Source organism: Scatophagus argus, chromosome 1 (assembly GCF_020382885.2).
Source record: "Scatophagus argus isolate fScaArg1 chromosome 1, fScaArg1.pri, whole genome shotgun sequence".
Lineage (NCBI taxonomy): Eukaryota > Metazoa > Chordata > Actinopteri > Scatophagidae > Scatophagus > Scatophagus argus.
In genome coordinates, this window is record NC_058493.1 from 16211954 (window position 1) to 16234294 (window position 22341).

General features: G+C 42.0%; 1 protein-coding gene across 4 annotated transcripts in view; it reads left to right on the forward strand.

The window, feature by feature from the left end:
• zfhx3b (zinc finger homeobox 3b) overlaps positions 1-22341 on the forward strand; it is a 328411-nt gene that overhangs the window by 73879 nt on the left and 232191 nt on the right. For 3 of the 4 annotated variants that reach the window (XM_046386999.1, XM_046386989.1, XM_046387010.1), the window contains one exon: positions 22001-22108. The exons of the other annotated variant lie outside the window; for it this stretch is intronic. The gene's annotated coding sequence lies outside the window, so the exon portion shown is untranslated. The remainder of the gene's footprint in view (positions 1-22000; positions 22109-22341) is intronic. 4 annotated transcript variants of the gene reach the window in all.

A 22341-nucleotide genomic window follows, 5' to 3' on the forward strand; every position in this document is an offset into this window, starting at 1 on the left:
CTAATGGCCATAGGGGGCTGAGTCCAGGCTTCACCTGACCACTGCTCACAAAGCTGGGTCTCTGGAACCGACAGGCGGAACAGAAATCACATTAACCCAGCCCGAACCAAAAGAAAATACTCTTGCGCATGTACTATTCTAAACAAAAACAGGAGAATCTCACTGTTTTCCCCCTTTATCAGCAGCATGTGTCAGTTTGGCTCATTGTTGTTTACTGGTGTTTCATGAAGGCTGTCTGCCACCCACACCTCCTTCCAGAGGGCAGTCGACAGGCACCTTGTGAGGACACTACTGGGCTGACGATGTAAAACACCATGTGGGTGATGGCAGGGCCTGACCTCTTTACTCAGTGAATAACAATTTTGAGATAGGAGTGAGATAATTTACGGGATTTGCTGCCAATTAGTGTATCGTTTCTCTAATTCAAGCTTTTTTTTTTTCCCCAAATGGGTCAAATGATGTTATGACTGTTTCCGTGTCCATAAAGAATCTAGGCCACTGCAGTGTGGCACATCACATCCTGCCTCTAGGCTTAAAGGAAAGGAATGGAAGGTGAATTAGAGCTAAATTAGTTATCACAGCAGTCATCTACTGGCAAGATTTTTTTTCTTGTAAAGATTGTGCGTGAGTTTTTTTAAGGTGGGCCTCCACGTCTCTCATCTTTCATGTGCGTGTGCAGCTCTGTGTCCAGAAGGCATCTAGACTCATTTCTTTTCTACCCTTTGCATTGCACCTCATCATAAACTCCCCCCACCTCGACAATGCTGTGGAGAATAAATCGACCATATTTCAGCACTGATGCTCCCTGCCCATTCCCAGTCCTTCAGAGGGGAGGGCAGGAGCCGTGGCAGTTTGTTGTTTTTATTTAATGCGCTCCTACTTCCACGTCATATTTTCTGTCTTTAATTGATGCCCATGCCTGTGTTGTTGCCCAGTGCACCATTGAGATGATGCTTTCTCCAAACAGGCCCTTATCTTGGTCTAATAGGCCTGGCACTCCTCTGAGGCCTTCAGCTGTGTTAGGCCACTGCTGCCTCGCTGCACCTCCGGTTTGAACTGTTGCCGTGTTGCCCATTAGTTCCCTCTCCAGGCCTCACTATTCCCCCTGCTCATCCCTCTGCCACACCACCCCCACAGCCCCACAGTCCCACAGCCTTCCTAGCCCTATCTTTCACCTCTGCCTGCACTGCTCCCGACTCCCCAATGTTTCATCAGCTATAATATGAGCGTGCTTTCACTGTAAACATTGCTCTTCTCATTTTTCTCTGAACTTCCCCTCCGCAGGTCTTGTCCTGTCGAGGTAATTTGTGTGTTTTGGAGGTACTTTAGACCTTGTACCACCAATCACATTCGGCCCCCTACGGGGGGTCTCCCTGATAAAGCCAGTGTGTACAGTGTACAGTGTATGACTGCATCCTACATTTATGTTTTTCTGGAATTTTTTTTTCTCTCTTTTTCTTGTATAATGTATGTGTGTCTGAGTGTGTGCGTACGTATGAAAAAGAGTGTCTTCATTTGTGCGCATGTTAGAGCACAAGGTGATATCCAAAGTGTGAAATGTATGGTACTGGACTTGTAGGGCATCAGAGCTCCTGTGTGCATTGATAGATTGGCAAAGCAGTTTGTTCTACCAAATTTAACAATGATATATCATTATCACATCTTTGGGAGAAATCTATAAAATCAATGGGCCTGCCGGTGGAGCAGGATTAGTATTACTAACACGCTGAGAGAGTGTTAAAGTGCCCGAGTATGGATCCCAGTTGTGGCTTGGATCAATGGCATTTGTGGACACTAAGCTCAATAACAAGCCATCCAAGAACTGGTTAGAAGAAGAAAGAAATAGATGTGAAAAGCAAATTTGCTGGTAGAGAAGCTAATATCCTGTGTGCGCCTGGCTGAACATGAGCTGTGTGGCTGCTGGCGGGTAAAGAGGGAGTAGAGGGCAGGAGAGGAATAGATTCCACTGCTGAAATGATACAGATACAAATGTAGCTGTCATTATTGATATTCTTCCATCATTGATATTGGCAGACAGGGATGAAGAATGTAAAATACATTGATCTCAAAGGGTGGGAAAATGTATTGAGTGACACAATTTGATTTAGATATTGAGTGTTTTCAAAGACACAACTGATGCTGAAGAGGTTATTGAGAAAACTGTATACCGAATATCCTTCTGTTTTTGAGGGAGTGATTCTCTTTCAGATAGGAACAATAACTGACATCCCTGTTTGAAGAGAGCAGAGTCAGATGTAAAGCTCTGTTTGCATGGTTTCTGCATGGTACAACAACATGAGGTGAGGCAAAGCCACCGTAATTGAATCTGTAAAAGTCAAATTTCCTGTTTTTTGCTCAGGTCTTGAAAAGATGACAGAGTGTTGCTTTTAAAGGATGGTGATGTCTGGTCACAAGGACAGTGCTATTTCGTGAAAGCAATGGCAGCCCAGTGGAAATGCACAATACTTAACAGAGAACAAAAGGGAAACAAAATCTCCAGGTAGTGAGCACTGTATCACTACAAAGGACGGACAGCAACAGACTGAGCTTCAAATGTGCTTTGCCTTTTTGATCAAAACCTCAAAAATCAAACTGCCGTGACTGTAATAGATGCGTGTTAAATATTCATGTACTTAAAAAGGCATGATGATGATTGATGAGATCCTGTATACATACTGTATATGCATACATATCAAGTCGTTTTTCCACTGCATGTTACAGCTGCTTTATTTGTGTGCATAGTGTTTGAGCAAACGGCAGAAAGAGACGTGAACGCAAGCGGAGTACAGGAAAAGGTTAACGCTGAAGTTGACGGTTTAGCAGTACATGTAAAGTCAAGGTAACGTTTTTTCAATGAGTTAAGGATGCAGCTTCTCAACACCAAAGTAAGGCTGTGTTGTTTCCCAGCTACCGGAGAAGTGAATGGGGAAGCGGCGCCAGTGCGACAGCTGGTTAAGAATCCGGCCTACGTTCAGGGGTACCGTCTGCAGTGGGAGATGGAGTAGAGAGAGCATCTGCAGTGGGAAAACAATTTAGTTCTAGCACACATTGAGTGGCCACTTTATGAGGTACACTTGTGAATTTCCCCACTGCAGGCCTAATAAGAGATTATCTGACAATCTAATGCAGTCAAACACAACAACCCTGCCACAACATGGTGAGCAGTTTTTGATGACCTTGTAGGAAATGTGTACTACATGTTTGTTACTGAAGTCATAAAGTTGACATTGTTTTGTCCTTCCCATTCGCATACATGAAGGTGACAAAAGGTTAAACACTCCTCTTAATGTTGTGCAGTCCGATACACAACACCACTATTAAGTATGACCTCAGTGCTAAACCAGGTCAGTCAAATTGTTGTAAAAACATTCCCCAATTTCCCCAGGGCCCAAAATGATGTCTTTGCTTCTTTTGTTTGATTTGTCAAACATACGTTAGTATATCTGTTTCGGGTATCTCCTGTGACCTGCTGCACTCGTACACTCAGCAAAAACCTGCAGAATTGAAGCCAAACTGATGCGCGGGGACATTACTTAGACAAAGGTGACAAGAGATGCAAGCAAACATAATAATTTGAGCGTTAAATTTTTTTTTTTTTTTTAAAAGGTAAAAATATCTGTTCATTCCATATTCTGACCTTAGAAAATGCCATTAAGGCAGTATGCCTGTGACGTTGTTCTAATGACGAGCTTTCTGGCAGCAAACCTCCTCTGCAGCGTGTCACCGATACATGTGTGCTTGTGAATACCACACACAAACTGTGGTTCCTATTTGCAGGTAGAATCCATTTTCTTCATCTGCCAAGACACTGTGAGAGACAAACAGGACATTTTCTTTGTGTCAGTGAATCTGATTGCTTATGTGCTGTTGCTCTGTGATGGTACATCTGACTCCAGAACTGTTGGCAAAGCAGGCGAACGGTAGCGAGTGAACTGTGGTCAAACAACATTACTTCCCAAAGAACACAAGTGGGCCATCTTTACAAAGGGCTGATGATAACAGCAAGACAACAACCTAACTTATTGGTTTGGAGGAAAATACAAAGGAGAGAATGATTGAGTGGAAGAGGTGAAGAGGAGAGATTGTTCTTTGAGACACACGGGACACGGGAAAAGGCAGATGAGATATTGTGCCAAGAGGGGGTGAAATGGAAAGCTCTGATGAGAGCTAGGACTTCTTCTGATGGGGCCAGTTTGTTTTTACCTCTGTTTTGACAGAGACGAGAGATAGACGGAGAGAGACGCGAACAGGGCGTAATTAAACAGCCTAATGAGTTTGTGGCTCTTTTGAAGACTGTTTTTAAATGGAGCTCTGGTTTTGTGGTGGAAAATCTTCTCTTTCAGAGATGTCAAAGAAGTTTCTGACAGAGCAGTTATCACAGCATGTCAAATTGCTCCAGCTCAAGAAATGATTTGGATTTTTTTTTTTCTTTTCACAGAGTGCTTCGAAACAAAAGCCCCCCCTCCCTCTCTAATTTGCCTTGGCAGGGTCCCGCTGGGTGGGGGGTCCGCATGGACAGAGAGGGCTTTGCCACAGGATTATAGGATGAGAGGGTGTGAGATGAGTGAGTGAATGTGTGTGTATGTTGGAGGTGTGTACATCTGCGCGTGATGGGCATGGGGGTGTGTTGGAGATGGGTGTTTTTTTTTTTTTTTTTTGAAGGAGGGGGGAGCAATTTTTCCCAAAATGCTGCAATTGTCCCCAAGATTGAACAGTGCAGAGCAGCAACGCTCATTTTCCAGTCTATTCATTATCTCCTCTGTATTTACTTATCTTTGTCTCACAAGGAAAAAAAAAGTAGTGTTAAAAGGGGCTCTTTCATGTGGAGAAGGTTTTTAACAGAGCTTTACGCTCTGACATGGTTGAGTTAAACTAAACTGTAGTGATGTTATGAAAGCAGTATGAATAGCAAATTAGTACTTTGTGCTTTTCAGCAGTATTATAAACTGTATTAGATCCTTGATTTCTTCAAATTACATTTCCCTGCAGTCTCGTATGATGCCTTCTTTTGGATGAAATTCTGAATTTTGTGGTGTCAAATTAGTGCAAAGAAAATAACACCATTATTCTGGGACAGATATAATTATATAGTGTTTTTACAACCTGTGCCATAGGAGTTTATGATTTTATTTCTCTTTGAAAATAAATCCCCTCATAAATGATTCATTCTTTGTGAGAGATCATCTGACAAGGAATAATAAACCAGTACAAGCTCAGTAGTATTTACATTCAAATAAATGCAGACAAAGGAAGTTCATATGAAAAGATGTTTGTTCTTTGTTTGCAACACAATAAAACATAGTTGTCACTGTCCCTCTCAGTGACTGTCGAAGCTGATTTACAGGTTTGTTTTTCTTGCATCAAAGAGTCTGACACAACATCACCACAGTAGATTCACATTCACAGCATTATTTTTATTTTTTTCTTCTCCTGTGTCATGTTACGATACATGTAGATGTATTACCATACCATGTCTGTCTCTGATACTGGGTTGAGAAACTGCTTATTTTGTGCTGCTGTGTAAGTGCAAACTGCAGTGGTTCAGTAGTTCCATGGCTGTCCAGCTGCGAACATTGAAATAATGTGATAAAAGCAAATCATAAATAACAGCTTATTTGTACATTCTTATAAACTGCAGTCTGGCACAGCACAGGGAAACATACAAGTATGTAAGTAACTGCAGATACTAGGTTGTGAAATACTTTCACGGACAAGTAAAATGAGCAGGGAAGTAACTGTAATGTGCAGCATTAAGGCTCTTGCTTTTATGCTGTTTATAAACTACAAGTGTAGCAGTGGCATGATTACATTAACATAAAGTAAAACATAAAATCTATTTATCAATAATCTGCGTGATTCTGTGTAAATGCCAAAGAGGGCAGTTTGCATTGCATTAATTCAAAATAAAGTTTACCTGTGGGGCCAGAATGTGTGCGCAAATAAACTAAATTTGATTTACTTATATTTGCTGCTGCTGTCAAGTTGTGACACAGCTCTCCGAGAATAAGCTCCAGTGTCAAAGGATGTTATAGCGTGGTTAGAGGGCTTATAAAGTCTGCACTGCAGATACAGTAAAAGTCTGTGATAGAAAAAGCTTGAAGAAACATCTCCTTAGGGCACACCTACAGCTCTCACACAGCTCTTCAAGCGAAAAAATCCTATAAAGAATTCTCAAACAATAAGGTTTTCTTTTTTTTTTTTTTTATCCCTTCCAACTTAATTACTGATATTTCTCTGTTATAGGTGCCTGATTTGAGGGAGATAATTAGGTGGGATATTGAAGTGGGCCTCCAGGGGGCTCGGGTCTGGTGGATCAGGCGCACAAGGATGAGGGGAGACACCATCTTTTCAAATTATTCTGGGGGGCCAGTGCTCCCAAGCAGCTTATGCAGCTAAGGCTTGGTAATTAAATTATAATTTAACCTGCTGAGGGTGGAGTGGCAAGACTGGACCGGGCTTGGGGTGGTATGGCACTGACAGGATTTACACTTAATGAAATAATAAAGCAACACCAGCGAGGTTGCTGGCAGTGAAGAAACAGATGCTCTGCCACTTGGCTCTCTGTTCATCCACTCTTCAGCATTGAGGGAAGGTTCAAAGCTATCGAGTGGCTCTCTCCTCCACATCTCTTGCTGTGCTCTGTTGTTGAGTGCAAGTTAGTATAGTGGGTGGCACTGAGTTTTCTTTTTATTTTCCGTTTGTATGTTTGTGTGTGGTTGTGTATGTTGTGTCTAGATTGCCAACACTGTTGTCCTGTCAAGTTAAATGAATATTTGTGATGTTTACAAGATGCGTACCCCAGTTTAGTTCTTAAATCCTACCCATTAACATATCTTAATATAGACTTTAGAAAAAAGTTAATACACTTGTTTGTTTGGTTTGTGCTGATGGCTGTATTACTTTCTATTTACTGTGCTGCATTTTGCTAAGAGGTTTATGTTTCTTGTTGTGAATGCTGATTCTCTGTTGATTAATTAAAGTCTCTCTGTGGGCAATCTTAAAGTGCATGTAATTAAAAACTTTCAAAGCACAAAATAGCTGACTCTCAAACATAAATATCACAGAATGATTTTGGTCCCATATAAAGAATTATTGGCTGGCTGGTGTTATGTAGAGCTCCCTGATGCTCCTAATGTGCCATGTTTTCTTTAATTTTACCTTATGCGTATATCCACCGGTGCTTTGAAAAACAGGGAAATGCAGGTACAAAACTATATTTAATATTAATGTCAGTAAAGTTTATTTTCACAGCATCCTTTCCTCTGTATACAGATATACACACATGTACCATCAGTTAGTCAGCATGATGCATCAGTGTCAGGTATTACCTGAAACAGGAGAAGAAGCCAGGAAATGAATAAGTAACAGTTAAACAGACAAAAAGATTAAGAGAGTGATGAGGTACAGAAAATCCGCTACGTTTGTTTTGTGTCACTGCATCGTTTTCTTCTCCTTCCCATCTCTGCTCTTCCTCGTTCTCTGCAGCTGTTAAGATAGATGCCTCACAGTGGAGGGAAGAACCACGCAGTGTTCCTATAGCCCTGCATTGCTGCAAGCTCATTACAGCCCTCACTTCCAAAATCACCCCCACCCTCGCCTGCTCCACTCTCACCGTTCACCCGTGCCTAAATCTGCCCCCACCTCAGCCTCGGCATCAGCCTCAGCCCCGGATCCAGCCCCTGCCAGCATGACAGACAGGCCCAGTTAACAGTCCCTGTAAGCAGCGAAAGAAAGCCGAGCAGAGAGGTAAAATGACTGGACCGCAAATGACAGGTGTAGTTAAAATAGTGAGGCGCAGAAAGGCTTGAGGACAGAGAGCTGGGGCGGCACTGTAATAAGCAGGATGAAGGAGCTCAAGCATTGCCTGAGTTTTCCTCTCTCTTCCACTAACATCCTTCCTCAGGCAAACAATGGAAAAATAAGAGGAAGTTAACTTTTTCCTTGAGATGCTTCCTCTCTTCATTGAGTTATTTCTCACATGTCAGCCCCGCCTTGGTCTACTTTGTCTCAGGGTGTTAATGAAGCATTATTGACACAATGCAGGATATTTCTGAAATTTAAGACTTTTAATAACATGCTTTGTGACAGGGCTACTTGAATTGTAAATGGGCAGAGGGGGGTGGGGAGCATTTTGTTTGGTCCCCTTTGGACTCATTTAGATCGACACAGAAGGGATTTGCCTCCACTGCTTATCTGCATCTATTTTCAATGCCTTTCATCCATTTTCTGTGTTGCCTTTTTTATCACCACCTTTCCATGAAATACCATCCAGCCTCATGTTTAAAATAATCAGTTTTTTTTTTTTTTTTTGCAGTGTCTCCTGGCTGGACACAAGCAGGGGGTTTGTGAATACATTGGAAGTGTGTAAATGACAGTCATAGGGTGAAGGGACAGTGCTGTTGTTGGACCAGTGAAGGACATTGCATCGTTTTAACCATCCTTGTAACTAACATTTAGTTTCTAATCAGCCTAAATGGTTAAGAAAAAGTTGAAAATAAAAATAATTTAAACAGCAGCTTGACTACAAGGATGAGACTTCATGTCACGATGCTAACATTTGCTAATTAGCACTAAACACGCAGCACAGTTGAGGCTGAGGGGGGTATTGTTTGTTTTGTAGGTATTTGCTCATAATTGATCATGAAAAATGTGATCTGATAGTAGCTCTAGATTTAAAAAAAAAAAAAAATCAATGGATCACCAAAGTTTTTCACATTCATCATGTAGGGAACATCTAAATCCATCCAGTAGTTATAAAGATGTGTCACTAACAACCTCAAATGTCAATGTTACAGCAGCATCAAAGGAAAATTCACAAGTGATCTGTAGGATATCTTTGGGCGTATCTGTTCCTCCAAACCCGACTGACCGACAGAATTACATTGCCATCAGTAGAACATAGCACATAGTAGATTGCGTACTCACTTAAATCATCTTTAAGTTCCTTAAAAACAAAAAAAAAGAAAAGAAAAGAAGCTATTATGCTCATTACTGTTAAATGATTGATGGTACTTTTCTGAATCTGTTTTTTCCTTGATCAAACGCACATTGTCGTTTAAAATTATTATATTCTCCCTCTTCTCCTCCTCCTCCTCTTCCGCCTCTTGCTTTCCCTCCCTCTGATTCCACTGCATATCTGATTGGTATTAACAGGATTATCAATGCTGCTGCCATAATTCTAAGCAATGCACCACAATTACTGATACAGATCAGGGGGATTAAACTTCATTATGTGAAGCTTGCTTCCAGGCGGTAAATCTAATGTGTTTTGATCGTATGGACTTTGTTGATACCTGCATGTCAGTATTTATAAAACACTCTGCCACTATTTCCACAAGACTTACAGTGGCTGATAATTGTTGGCTCTCAACCATCTTAAGCCTGGCACATACTGAACAATGGAGTCTGTCATGACCTGCAAGTTGAAGTTGAGGAGATGCCAGAGTCTTTAGTACAGTACAGTATTGAGAGTGTTTGATACTGCATTTCATCTTTATTGTCTTTTTATTTAGTAGAGAGTGACAAAAAAATTTGGTTTTTTTTTTTGTTTGTTTGTTTTACTTCAAACCCCAGTGTCACAGCATGCCATGTGTACCAAAATTCTTTTGGATGCCTCCAGAGTCAAAAACAAAATAATATACTCTTCATCATACAAGCCTATGTTATGTTATACTCCATACTGTATCAACCTGAATCATCGTGAGGCGTCCCGTTGAAGGAGCTTCCTATCAATGGATTCACTGACATATGCATCAAGTAAAGGTTACGGCCATCTGGAGGAGCTAAATTTAGCTGGTCCCTGTGCAGGAGAGGAACATCTGTCTTTATCAGCGGTGGTTAACTCGGTACAGGAAACCCAGCACATGTAATTCATGCAATATTTAGATGAGAGGGTCAGAGTGCTCCTGTGGGGATGCAGGCAGTCTCTGTTGCACAGGCTGCTTGATTGACCCTGGCCTGGCCTGTGGAGAGAGGTGCCAGCTCTGATCTCTTTAAAGGACGATGCAGCACACAGGAATGTCATGCTCCCCCATCTGCTGATGTTGCACGTCTGACTGATAAAATAAGAGCAAGATCGCATATTAGAGATTACAAGCCAAATACATACAGTTAGAGACGTTGAGATCATTTAGATTTTGACGTACATTTGGTGGTATTGTGGCCCATAGGTACCACAAGTACATTCGTTGAAGCTAAGAACAAATGCTACTTTATTGTTCTATGTTGTTAAATTTCAGCAGGAAATATTGTACTTTTAATTCCACTATATTTATTTGATAGCTGTATATTTCTGCCAGATCAAGTTTTACAAACAAATCATGTGTCCAATTTATAAATTATGGTCCCATTTTGTTGTTTAACCAGCTACAAAATGTTGCTCACATGTTAATGCTTTAGGAATAATGATTTCATCTATGTAATGATAAGGTGACATACTTGGGCCATTCTGGATGAATTGTAATTTAATTTTTTTTTTTTTTTATCAGATATTTTGTTGCTAATACTTCCGTGCTTCAAGGTGCATTGGTGGCATCTTCTGGTGAAGTTGCTGATTGCGGCCAGCTGAACACCCCTCGCCCTGCCCTTCCTTTCCGCGTGTGCAGGTGAACCTGTGGTGGCTGCTGAAAATGTAAAAAAATGCAAAAAGCCCACTCTAGATTCACTGTTTGTTTCACCCACTCTGGGCTTCTGTAGAAAACTCTTTGGAAGAAGACTTACTCATTCCATAGATATAAAAGACCTACTCTAACAAAACCACAATGTTTATAATTTTTAGATGATTGTACATGAATGCTAACATAATAATCAATATTAAATTATATTTCTGCCAGTAGATTCCCTAAATCCTACACACTGGAACTTAAATTAAGATTACTTGAGTGTTTTTGGATTTTGGTGTTTAAAAAGCATCAGAAAACATTTTCCCTAGAGGTAAGCAACATGTGTGGTATTGGACAAAAATATAGGTCGGTCTTGTTCTGTTGAATATGCTTTGTGTTGTATCAGTGGAACCTGGGGTAGATTTTCTCTCTGTCTGTAATTGGGTCACGTCTGGGTGAACCGGATGTGTTTGATGCAAAGATTTGGGTCGTGCTGGAATAGATTTCTCCCTGCCTGTCTTACATGATGGGGACTGAATGAATAACATCACTAGGACTAAAACATTGCAGAAACATGTGTACAACATGTTTTTTTTTTTTTTTTTTTTAAAAAAAGCACGTTTCAAAATCTTTGCCAGAGATTTAGTGATATTTTGCTTTGCCTCATTTCCACTAGTATGTGAGGTTCTTGTTGGGGAGTTACAGCTCTTATTTCTTTCTTCCTGTGGTTGTCCAACCGTCACCTCCTCTGCCATATTAAACACTCAGTCAGTATTTCTTGGCAATGTACCTGTCTTTTCTTAGGGGTGTCGTGCTGTAGCATTACTCCTACATTGCTCAAATCAAAGCCCAACAAAAGCAGAGAGAAATAGGACGGCTGAACAGACCTGAAGTCCTCCCAGTCCCCCACCCACACACATTCACACACATTCAATACACAGTACAAATACTCAGGTTCTGACATGGAGATTTAGGGGAGACACACATAGATGCAACACGAGGTCATTTACCTGTTTCTAATGAGTATTTGATTATTTTGTGTGTGGATATATACTGGTATTGCTCAATAGAAAGCCTTTTGGTAAGCGTGGGGTTGCTACACGTAGTCAGTGGTCTCATTTCTAAAATGGACATCGAATTAATGTGGATTTTAAGTAGACTTAAACAGAAAACCAAAGCCAAAGTCTAGTCTAAGTGATTTTCCTGCTGGTTATATATAAGGTATAGCAGTTTGGGACTGAGGTAAAATTTGCTCAGATTTTATGAACAGTGTGATAGGAATTATCAGTTAAAGCTGTGAGGACTTAATAGCCAGCATATGTCTTTTTAATATCAGCCACAGTTCTGTCTTTCAGCCCCACCTCGTTCACTGCAGCGGAGACACACACTCCCAACCTGTGGGTTTGGTTTTAGTTTATCAACCCACTATTTAGTACACTGAATGATATGTGTTTGATGGCTTCAGGCTCCCATCGCTGTGATATGAGCATTTTTATGAATGAGGCCAAACTTAGAGGACTCCCATCATTTGAGCTACAATGCATAAAAGCAGATCTCTGTCCTGACATTTTCCTCTTACTGCACACACAATATAAACTTATTCCAGGTGGGATGGGAGCTGTGCTTTAGCCAGCTGATAAACAGACAAAATGGCTGCAGTAATTTTTTTGAAACTATTAAAACTGGAGAGAGAATCTCTGTCTTATTAGACCAGTCATCCACTCACACAAACACACTGATGATGCATAATAATTTGAAACAAAAAGAACAATCTCCTTCACGAGCTGGGTTGACCATTTTTTCTCTTTCCTACTAAGTGATCTGCCATTGTGCAACAGCAGCTCCATTGAAAGTATAACGTTATTTAGAAATGAAGCCAATAAACTGTTAAGATAAATTGCTGCCAGGGGATTGTGGATGAATGCAGTCTCTGGTGCCATGCTGAAGATTCAGAAAGGGGAGGTAAATATTTCAAATAAGAATAATATCACCATGAAACCATTTGCAAACTTAAAGGGCACATACACACACACACACATAAAATCCCACAGGCTTTGAAATGACGTGATATAAAAATGCTGTCCTTCATGCTCTGCAGCTGATCCCTGATATTTCATCCTTGTTGTTTTATTAGAAATTTAAACAAGTTTAAATCTCTAACAAATACAAATTAGCCAGTTTCTCTGACACTAACTCTGATTTAATGCGGAAAATATGAAGAGGAGAGGGGAAAGAGATGAAAGGAGAAACTCAGATTGTGATGGTGTATTATATTTCAATGTGTGAATGAAATAAATTTAAAGAAAACAGTTTTTTTTTTTTTAGTTATCACTGCTGAGAAGGGCAGCGTTAAATGCTGCAGGACTGTCAGAATAAAAGGATATGATAGTTCAACATGCTCTTAAAATTTACAAAATAACTGTCTGAGAATAAAAAGCATCTCCCTCTGCATTGTGTAAATACAGCATGTCAGTGTTAGTATTAATACATGTTTGCTGCTTTAACAGTAAACTAAAGTATGGCTTATGCTAACTGCACTGAATATGACTCTGGTAGCATTACAACTCATCAGCATCATCTCATTTTTTTTTCTTTACTTTGTTAGTCGTCTTCCCGTGCCACTGTTTTATCTCCCTCTTTTACTCCATTTAATTTCTCCGTCTCATTCTGTCGACGGCTCTCATGTCTCTGCTTCTCTGCATCCCCAGTCAATCGATTATCTCCACGACTGAGGTTCTTGCTCTCATCTGACACACTGGGTATCTATCCTTGGCTTTCTGACCTGGGCCAACCCCCCCACCTCACCCTGTGGCTCCTTCCGAACTTTGATGGCAGCATCCATATCCATGTCACCAGTCTGACACTGTCCGTCCTGCATCAATAAACATTTGGGGAGGGCAGATTTTTCGAGGCTGAATAATTTATAGTGCATGATTAGAAACTCTATCCTGAGTGGAGGATCTGGTTGCTTGTATGTTTGTCTTGGATCTTTACAATAAAACATGACCCAGTCTGATTAGAAAGTCCGGTGCCACAGAGTTTGTGTGTTTGTGTGTGTGTGTGTGTGTATGAAAAGTGTGAGTGCGAGAGAGTAGACAATTGTTTGCTGGATTTAGTTTTGTTCTGAAGTGGCTCTGGCTCTAGTAAAGAAAAATTCTATTAAGACTTAGCATTTTCATTAGCCTCCTGTGTGATCCCAACACACACACACACACACACACACAGAAAGAAAGAGGCAACTGGCATGTGCTGGTGTCTTTAATACAACATTTTTGTTGTCGCACTGCTCAGGGAGACATCTTAGCCTTAATTATAGTCGCAGAAAATTGTCAGACAGCTTTAGAGGAGCAGGGATGTTTGAGTTAATGAATCACAGTCATACTGAATATTATTTCTTCAAAAAATATGAACATCATAACCTCATGAAACAATTTGTCATTGTACAACTAACGAGATGTGCTTGTCAGATAGTGACAGTGATCCTAAAAATTCAGTTCAAAGTACCAGACTATCAGATTTAATTGATATGTGAATTTCTTATCCATAGTTAGTTATACATTTTTTAAATGGATGGTGGTTGTTGCCGAATATGTATTATGTCTTTTTATTTCTTTAGTATGTTTTTTTTGTTTTGTTTTTGTTTAGTTGATGTCAAGCAGTTCATTTCAACAACTTACTAAAGTTGATCTTACAGTAGCACACTCACCAGGATGTCACCAGTGAAAAATAAAAACACTGCACTGACAGGGAAAATAAAAACTTTAAGCCATTATCTTGATTTAAAATGTGCATCTGTACCAGCACAGTCTGGAGCCTCAATCTTTACCATCAGCATCTGAAGGGATACTAAACTTTGAAAGTGATTCATTCCCCCCGTCCCAGCACCCCGTCAGTTTTACAAATTGCAGAGGAATATTCTGCATGCTCTGAATCTCAGATCTCTTCAGTTTCTCACAGTTGACAGAGGCAGATATGAGGCATAGTGTCTGGCAGGCACTGTTGTCCTTCACTGGAGCCTCTTCTCTTTGTGTTTCAGAGGGGGACACTAGAGAGTGCACCACGAACTTCTCATCATACTGTAGCTAAGACTGTGTGTTTGGGGTGGGGAGGGAGGGGGGTAGTGTTATGTTCATTAGCACAGTCAAAATGCCTGCAGGCATAAGCTGAGGAGGAGTGAGTGAAGGAGAGCGGGGAGGGGAAGGAGGGTGGCTCGTATGGAAATTGACCAGTGTGCTGTAACTGTTCATCTGGTGTAGGCCTTTGAAGTGAGCTGTTCAACACTGCAGCCGGCCTTGTTCTTGATAATTGCCTAAATGATCTCCATGGAGCTCAGGGTTGTGTTACAACTGAACTAATCCAGGGGCAACCCGCTGATTTGACAGAGAGCTCTTCGCTATGTCAGCCCCCCACCCCCTCCAAACAACAGCCTATCGTCCATTCTTTTTCGTCTGTTTATTAGACAAACACAGCGGGGTGTGTCATGGTAGTGATGTGGGTTCTGGAGGCGTAGGGGGGTTCTGTTTGTTGTAGGGATGATGGCCTCTGTGCTCCCCAAGCTTAGCCACACGCTTAACCCGCAGTCCTTGACATCATACCCTTCGCTCGCCACCATTGATATGTAAATGAGCAGCAGCCTCGTTTGCAAATGAGGGAGGAATAATTAGTCAGGAGCACTTAGCAACAACAACAATAATACACGCGTCTGATCCAGGCTGAGCTGCTCTTTCTTTGTCATTTGAGCTGCTGCTGGCAATCAGACAAGCCCCCCCCAACCCCTCCTTCCCCTCCATTGCAGCACCAGAGACACTGGTGGGTGGTGGGGCATCCACAACAAGTACAGTGTTTGGCCTTTTGGAGCCTCACCAGGGTTTAGGGAGCCAGTGGAGCATGGAGGCCAAGCAGAGCCCTAGGCCAAGAGCACCGAGTACAGAGCACAGCCTGGGTTGGAGACCTCTCTGTTATGCAGGGAGGTCAGAGCAGAGAACGAACCAGAGAGGAAGTAATGCGTATACCCTGAGACCTGAGCTTTACAGGTCCTGAAGGAAGAAAGAGCACCGTCACGTGCATGTCCATGAAAAAGGCAAAGCTTAAGTGGAAAAATGAAAGTTCACTTTAATTTTCAGCGAGGGAAGTGCCGTGTTAATGTGTGTGTGTTTGTTTGACAGAAAGAAGGAGAGAAATAGAGAACACATGTGAGAATCACAAAGAAAGTTGACAAAAACAAAATGGCCGATGGGTGGAGAAAAAAAAAAAAATCATCATCCATTTCGGGAACATGACTCGGTACCTTGACTGGGAAAAATATATTATTATGTCCAATTTACATACAGCGCCAGTGCTTCAAAGAGGCGGGTGTCATGTTAGAACTCCGGTGCCAGGCGTAATGAAGAGCCCCCCTCCTGCTGTCCCAGGACAGGCCCAGTGGCAGGGTATCAGGTAAACTAAGGTCCCATATAAAAGCGGCCCCTATGAATTATAAATCATAGGCCACTGGAGCCACAGCCTGTGGGATACTGAAGGGGGTAAGAGGGACTATATTCCCGGAACAAAGGACACCGATGGGAGGGGGTACGGTGGAGAGGTTGTGGGTTAGTGTCATACAGTAAAAGTTAAAGAAGGGCATAGAATTTGATTGTATGTCATTGTAAACATACTCTAAAAAAATATCTCTATTGAAATGATGTTAAAATCAACTGTATACACTTATTCATTTTAAATGTAGAAATATTTTCCGCATGTGTGTTGAAGAAATGGTGTGAAGCATTTACATTCCTGAATATTTTCTCCATCATTTTGTGTACAGGCACACACACACACACACAAGTGCGTGAGTCTCGCTTTATGCTTGGGTTTGTGTGAAAAGATTTCTGAACCAGCTGGAGTTTTCTGGTCCTTCCCGTTGGTCAGTGGGTTGTAGGCCTGGTTCAGTCAGAGGTGATTGAATAGAAATGTTTTTTTTTTTTTTTTGGAGGGGGGGGCATGCTGATGAAAGGTTGATTGATATGGTGTCAGGCGCTCTGTGATGGATTAAATTGTGTGTGCAGACGTGGCCCTGGCCAGTCATGGCTGTTGCTGCCTTTTCCGCCAGCCACTGCTGCGGCAGCTTTAAGAAAATTTGATTTTCGCAGCTCAGAAACACACGGCAGCCCCTTTCTCTCCGCTGCCTGACTTCCATTTAGTTTGAGAGTGCACAAGTGATTCTTTATTGGATGAAATCTGCGCCGGATTGGATAAAGTGTTAGAGCGCTGAGCCATCTATCACTATCACCGCCCCAGCTCCAGTTTCATTTTAAAAGAAAAGAATAAAAGCAGAAAAAAAAAACAGAAAAGAAGAAGAAGAAAAACAGACAGCCATAGGATGTTGGAGATTTGAAAATTAACTGTGGCAAGGAAAAAAAGATCTATCCTCCAACCACTAAGCCTGTTTCCTCTGTTGGAGGATACTGAGCTTTTCACCGTAGAGATGCCTCCATGACTCACTAGTCTCTCAAGCTCTCATAATGTCTGCTGACCAGCTCCACACCTGTTCACACCCTGCTCCATACAGGTCTAGTACCTTTTACACAGCTGTAGCTTTTTCCTCCTCATACCACCCTGCACACAACACTGACCCTACCACAAATGTGGACAAATGTTACATTATCAGACCGTGAGAAGCATTTACCATGTGGTAGCCATGTGTTAAAACTGGTCTAAATGTTCTTCTTCTACTGACTGTCAGTGGAAGCTTAAGACTTCCGTATGATGACGGCAACATGATACTGGACTTGAAGTAGATCTTACTTTAAGTCTGCTTTTAGGAGCTAAAGTCTGCAGTTGAGCGGTGTCCAAGCTTTACATGTGTTCTCATGTGATTTGTCATGATTTTCAGATCTTTTAAGCATATGAACAGATTTTAAAACTAAGCTCATTTAAAAGTGTTTAGCTGAAATATATTTGGAGCATTCAGATCAAGGGAACCTGCAGACTTCTGTGCTGACTGAGCTCACAGACCTCCACCCCACATAAGTTTATTCTAACTCATCAGACCTGCATCTCCAGTCCGTTCTAGCCCATCACGACACGACTCAGTCTAAACCTGTAAATTTGTCAGACTTGTTTGTTTGTGCACATCTTTTTTCCATTCATTTTTAAACACTATCCCTCATGTCCCCCCTCTTCACCCCGCACCCCCCACCCATGCTGTCCATTAGTGCTCTGCTGCATAAAGCAAATGGCCTTGAATTTACCTCAGGGCGATGCAGACGAGAGCATCAGAAGGAAGGAAGGAAGGAAGGAAGAGAAGAGAAGAGAAGAGAAGAAAAAAAATCTGGGGGGAAAAAAGGCAGCAAAAATTGTGAAACTCCTATGTATTTCATTTCGTCTTACATAATTCATTTTGAAATGCATCTTGGATGATGTAAATCTGTTCAGAGGCACCCTCTATTCCAATCCTTTACCCTTAAATGTCTCTGTGGTTGGAGTGTCCTGAGGCAGTTTGGACCTACCAGCCTTCCCCACCCCCAGCCTTAATAAATCATTATGGAGCAGAGCCGCACTTATCAAACTGGTCAGAGACCTCTAATGAGTGCAGGGACCACGACTCTGCACAGCCCCAGAAATATTTTATTAAGAGCACATTTATACACACACTTCTCATGGCGTATGACCACATTGGTGAGCCCCCTGTATAACATCTGCATCATAAATAGCAGGCCTGAGACCACAGAATGAATGAGAGGTCCACACATTGTTTAAGCTGCCCACTGTGATGTAGCTAACCCTGTCTTCTAGTCTGACTTGTCCACCGATCGTCCTCCACCGAACGCTTGGAGTATTTCCTGGAGCCTGATGGCTCCTATGGGGCCTTAAGACCTTTGCTCTAATACTCCAGTTATGACAGCCCTTCAGAGAAGAGGACATACTTGCAAGTCAAATTCAGGCCATCTCCTTGAATGATGGAGTTCAGCTTCTTTACATCCACTGTGTGCTTATTGTGTGAAACACAAAAGGCAGGAAACATGGAAATCTCTGTTCTTTTTTGACACAAACTTGAAGAGTTAACCAAGATGCAAGTCAAGATTTTGTCAAATTGTGAACGTTTGACTTTTCCCACTGATTTCATTATTTTCCTAATTAAATGTTATGTTCCCTTTTCTCTGTATCTCCGGGTGAATTAATTGATGCTGTTTGATTGAAATTAATCATGTGTAAATAGCTTATACAAGAGAAATGCCTTTTTGAAGACCTCTTAGTATTTTTTTTTTTGACAGCTTTGTCGGATCAAAAAGTTTTGTAATTGACAAAAGTGTAACTATTGTAAGCCTCTATTGCTAATCCTAATATGAATTAATGTAATTTAGACCAGTAAGTAAGACATTTGTAGGTAAAATGAGAAATAGAAAGAGATCATGTCACCAGTTAAGACCAGTCTCTTTGATAGAGGCAGACTGTCATTAAAGAAATGTTCAGGCTCTCAGCCATGAACCCACCATTCAAAAATACCTGACCTAGGATAATGGCAAGTACATTGTTAACGCATCATTATTTTAATAAGTTGGAAAATTACTTTGGCCACTGAACAAAGTCAGAATGAGCAAGGACTCGCTGACAGTAATAATAAAAGGTAAGAAAGTCTTTCTTTTACATTCCTTTTAAGTTTCCAACATCCAAGACTGAAGAAAACTACTAGAAGGAAAAAAAAATCATTACGCTGTTGTTTCATCTGACTCTTTTCTTCCTCAGCACAGAAACACCAGGCTGATTAAAGATGACTAAAAACTAAAACTGACCAAGCTACATACTTCTTCTCTTCCCTGCTCTCTTCAACTTTTATTTTTAATGGAAAATCGCCCCCGAGCTCGTTTACTCAGGAACAGAGGGATATAAATGTTTTAAAATTTAACCAAAAAAGAAAAAGAAAGGGAAGAAAATGGAATGGAAGAAGGAAAGGATAGGTAATAAGAGAAAGATTTTAATCTCAATAATTCATAAAGCAGTCCTTCAATCCCCTTTTTCTCTCTGCTGACTGGTGTTTGATGAAGACACAGACTTTTTCTCTGCTGGGTTCCAGCAAGGTAAATGTTGTGCTGTGTAGATAGGCCTAAGATAAAGCCAATATATGAAACACTTACCAGGGGGAGTGGGAAAACGGCATTACCCAGGCAGAACATAGAAGAGAAGCGCAGAGCAGGACTGGATCAGAAACAAGGTTAGAATGGCAGGATAGGCCCTAAGGGAAGCCAGGCAAGACAGCAACTCAGACAGCACACTGATCGTAGCACCTAGGGTCACAGGGTCAGTGAGAGGGTGGGACATGGATATTCAAAGCTCTGAGAGCCTATGTTTGCTCATCGAAATTCATCTGAAACCTACTGGAAACCAAAATGTCAGTGCTTTCACTATCATGATGCAAGATGTTATTTTTGTTATTTTGGTGATCTGCAGAATTACTTTTCTGTACGAGGAAGATCCTGTGTATGCCACATATTTTTGTGCACAAATGCTAGGATTTTTTTTCCAGCCTTCACAGTGAAATGTAAAGTGACTTGTAAAAGCATGAAGAAGATGGGCCGGTTGAGTGTGTGGAGAGAGAGAGGGAGAAGAGATGAGGAGGAAGGAAGAGGGCTTTGCTGCTCTGAGGTACAGCCCTCTGATCTCCTTTTAAGTTGTGGCCCAGCATGCTCAGCAACATAGCCAGTCAAACCTGCAGCCCCCCAGGGTTCAAGCTCTGCTCAAAGGATTCTCCTCTCTGAGGCTCCTCTACGTAACCACCAGGCCACGGCTCCTTTCCGCCTCAGTGATCACACGCACACGCTCCCTGACCAGGACTCGCATGTTGACACTGTGTTTGAGGAAGCGTTCTGTGATAATGTCCCAGTATTGATCAGCTATCTGTGATGATAGGTGTTAGGAAGGCGACCTGAATTCAATCTGGAATGATTGTTAATACTGGATAGGTGGCTCAGTCTGCAGTAGTGTGTGTGTGTGTGTGTGTGTGGGGGGGGGGGGGGGTTGTTGGGGTCCAGGGTTCACCAAAGGTGAGGGGCCCTCCCTCCCATCTGCAGTCCTGGGAGTCAAGTTCAGCCAGAGGGTCTGTGGGGGACTGGAGGTCTGGACGCCATGTCCATCTGGATCAGTCTGCATGGAGGCCAGCTGACTGAGACAGCCCCTCCTGACTGGTGACAGGAGAAGATGGCTGAAGGGGACGGTTGATTTGGGAAATGTGATTTTTCTAAGCAGCAGAGAACTGAACTGCTAGCCTTTATATTTGCTTAATGCAATGCAAATTGATTTTCAACATCACCACCACTGCTTATATCTCACTGGTTCATGTTTATTTGACTTGCAGTATGTATGTAATGGAAGGATGCGGTCAGTAATTATTTAAAAGATAAAAATAAATGACACCAAACTAATGTGACGATGAACCTGTAACTTGGCAACTGAAGTACACACTTATAATTTTATCTTTTTCCTTTCCTTTCCTTTCCTTTCTTTCTTTTTTTTTTTTTTTTAAAAAGAAAAGCATATTTGAATATAAATGTCAATTTTGACTTTTGCTCCTAGGGTGGATGCTGACAATTGTGTTGTTTGCAAATACTTGTCATGCATGTGTGTGTGTTTGTGTGTGTGTGTATAAGGCATTCATGAGATTAGTGTGAACCTTGTCCTCCCTGAAGGTGCAGAGGCCGGGCACGCTGCTGCCGCTCATATGCATCTCTTTTATTCTGTATTGTGTGTAATCACAGTCCTCTCGCTTCTCAGTGCCAGACTTTTGACCCTTTTTATTTTGCTGTCCATTTTCAGCTGCCCCGCAACCTAACAGGCATTAGACCACTGAACAGATGTGCAGGGGCAGCCAGTGAATACTAATGAGGGCTTCTGAAACACCAAATCCTTTTCATAGTCTGGATGACAGAATGAAGAAAAAGTGCTATAAGGCATGTTGAGTCCAGTCTTAGAGAAACGATGAATCTGTTTAAAGAAAAAAAGAACAACCACCTTTAATTGCACCTATAACTTATAAGTGGCAGTGTGAGTCACATGCCGCGTGTGTGTGTGTGTTAGTGCGCATCTCTAACATGCAAGCGCGTGCACATGTTGTGGCCGTTTGTGCGTGCGTGCGTGCGTGCATGCATGTATGTGTGTCCCCCGGCTAGACAAAGCATGCTACTCCTTGGCAGTTCCCCCCTGTCACTGCAGAGGCCTCAGTGTGTGAAGGCGAGTGTGTGTGATCAATCTCACGTGGACCAGTCATGGTGTCAGGGCAGCAGTGGATCTGACTCTCCCTCTCCCTCTCTCTCTCTCTCTCTCGCTCTCTTTCTCTCCTTCTCTCTCTTCTCTCCTCATCTCCCATTTCTCTTCCTCTTTCTCTCTTGCTCCTCTCCATCCATCCTTTCCTTTGACTGTGAGGACAGTAGGAGTGTCGGGTCAGGAGAGAGCCTATAGAGCGCCCATCTTTCTTGAGGATAATTAATGCGTGCCAAGCTGGAGGACTGATCCCGCTGCCGGACTTCTCCAACCAGGTACCTGTGCCTTCCTTTTCCGTGGAGCTGCCCTGCTCTGTTTCACTTTGTCAACTGAGCTTTGCTGACTGACTGATTCGCTGACCGACACTCACTCATGCTTTTTCACACTCCCCCCCCCCCCCCCCACTCTCTCTCTCTCTCTCTCTCTCTCTCTCTCTCTCTCTCTCTCTCTCTCACTCACACACACACACACACACACACTGTACACAGCATGCACACCTATTACTGAA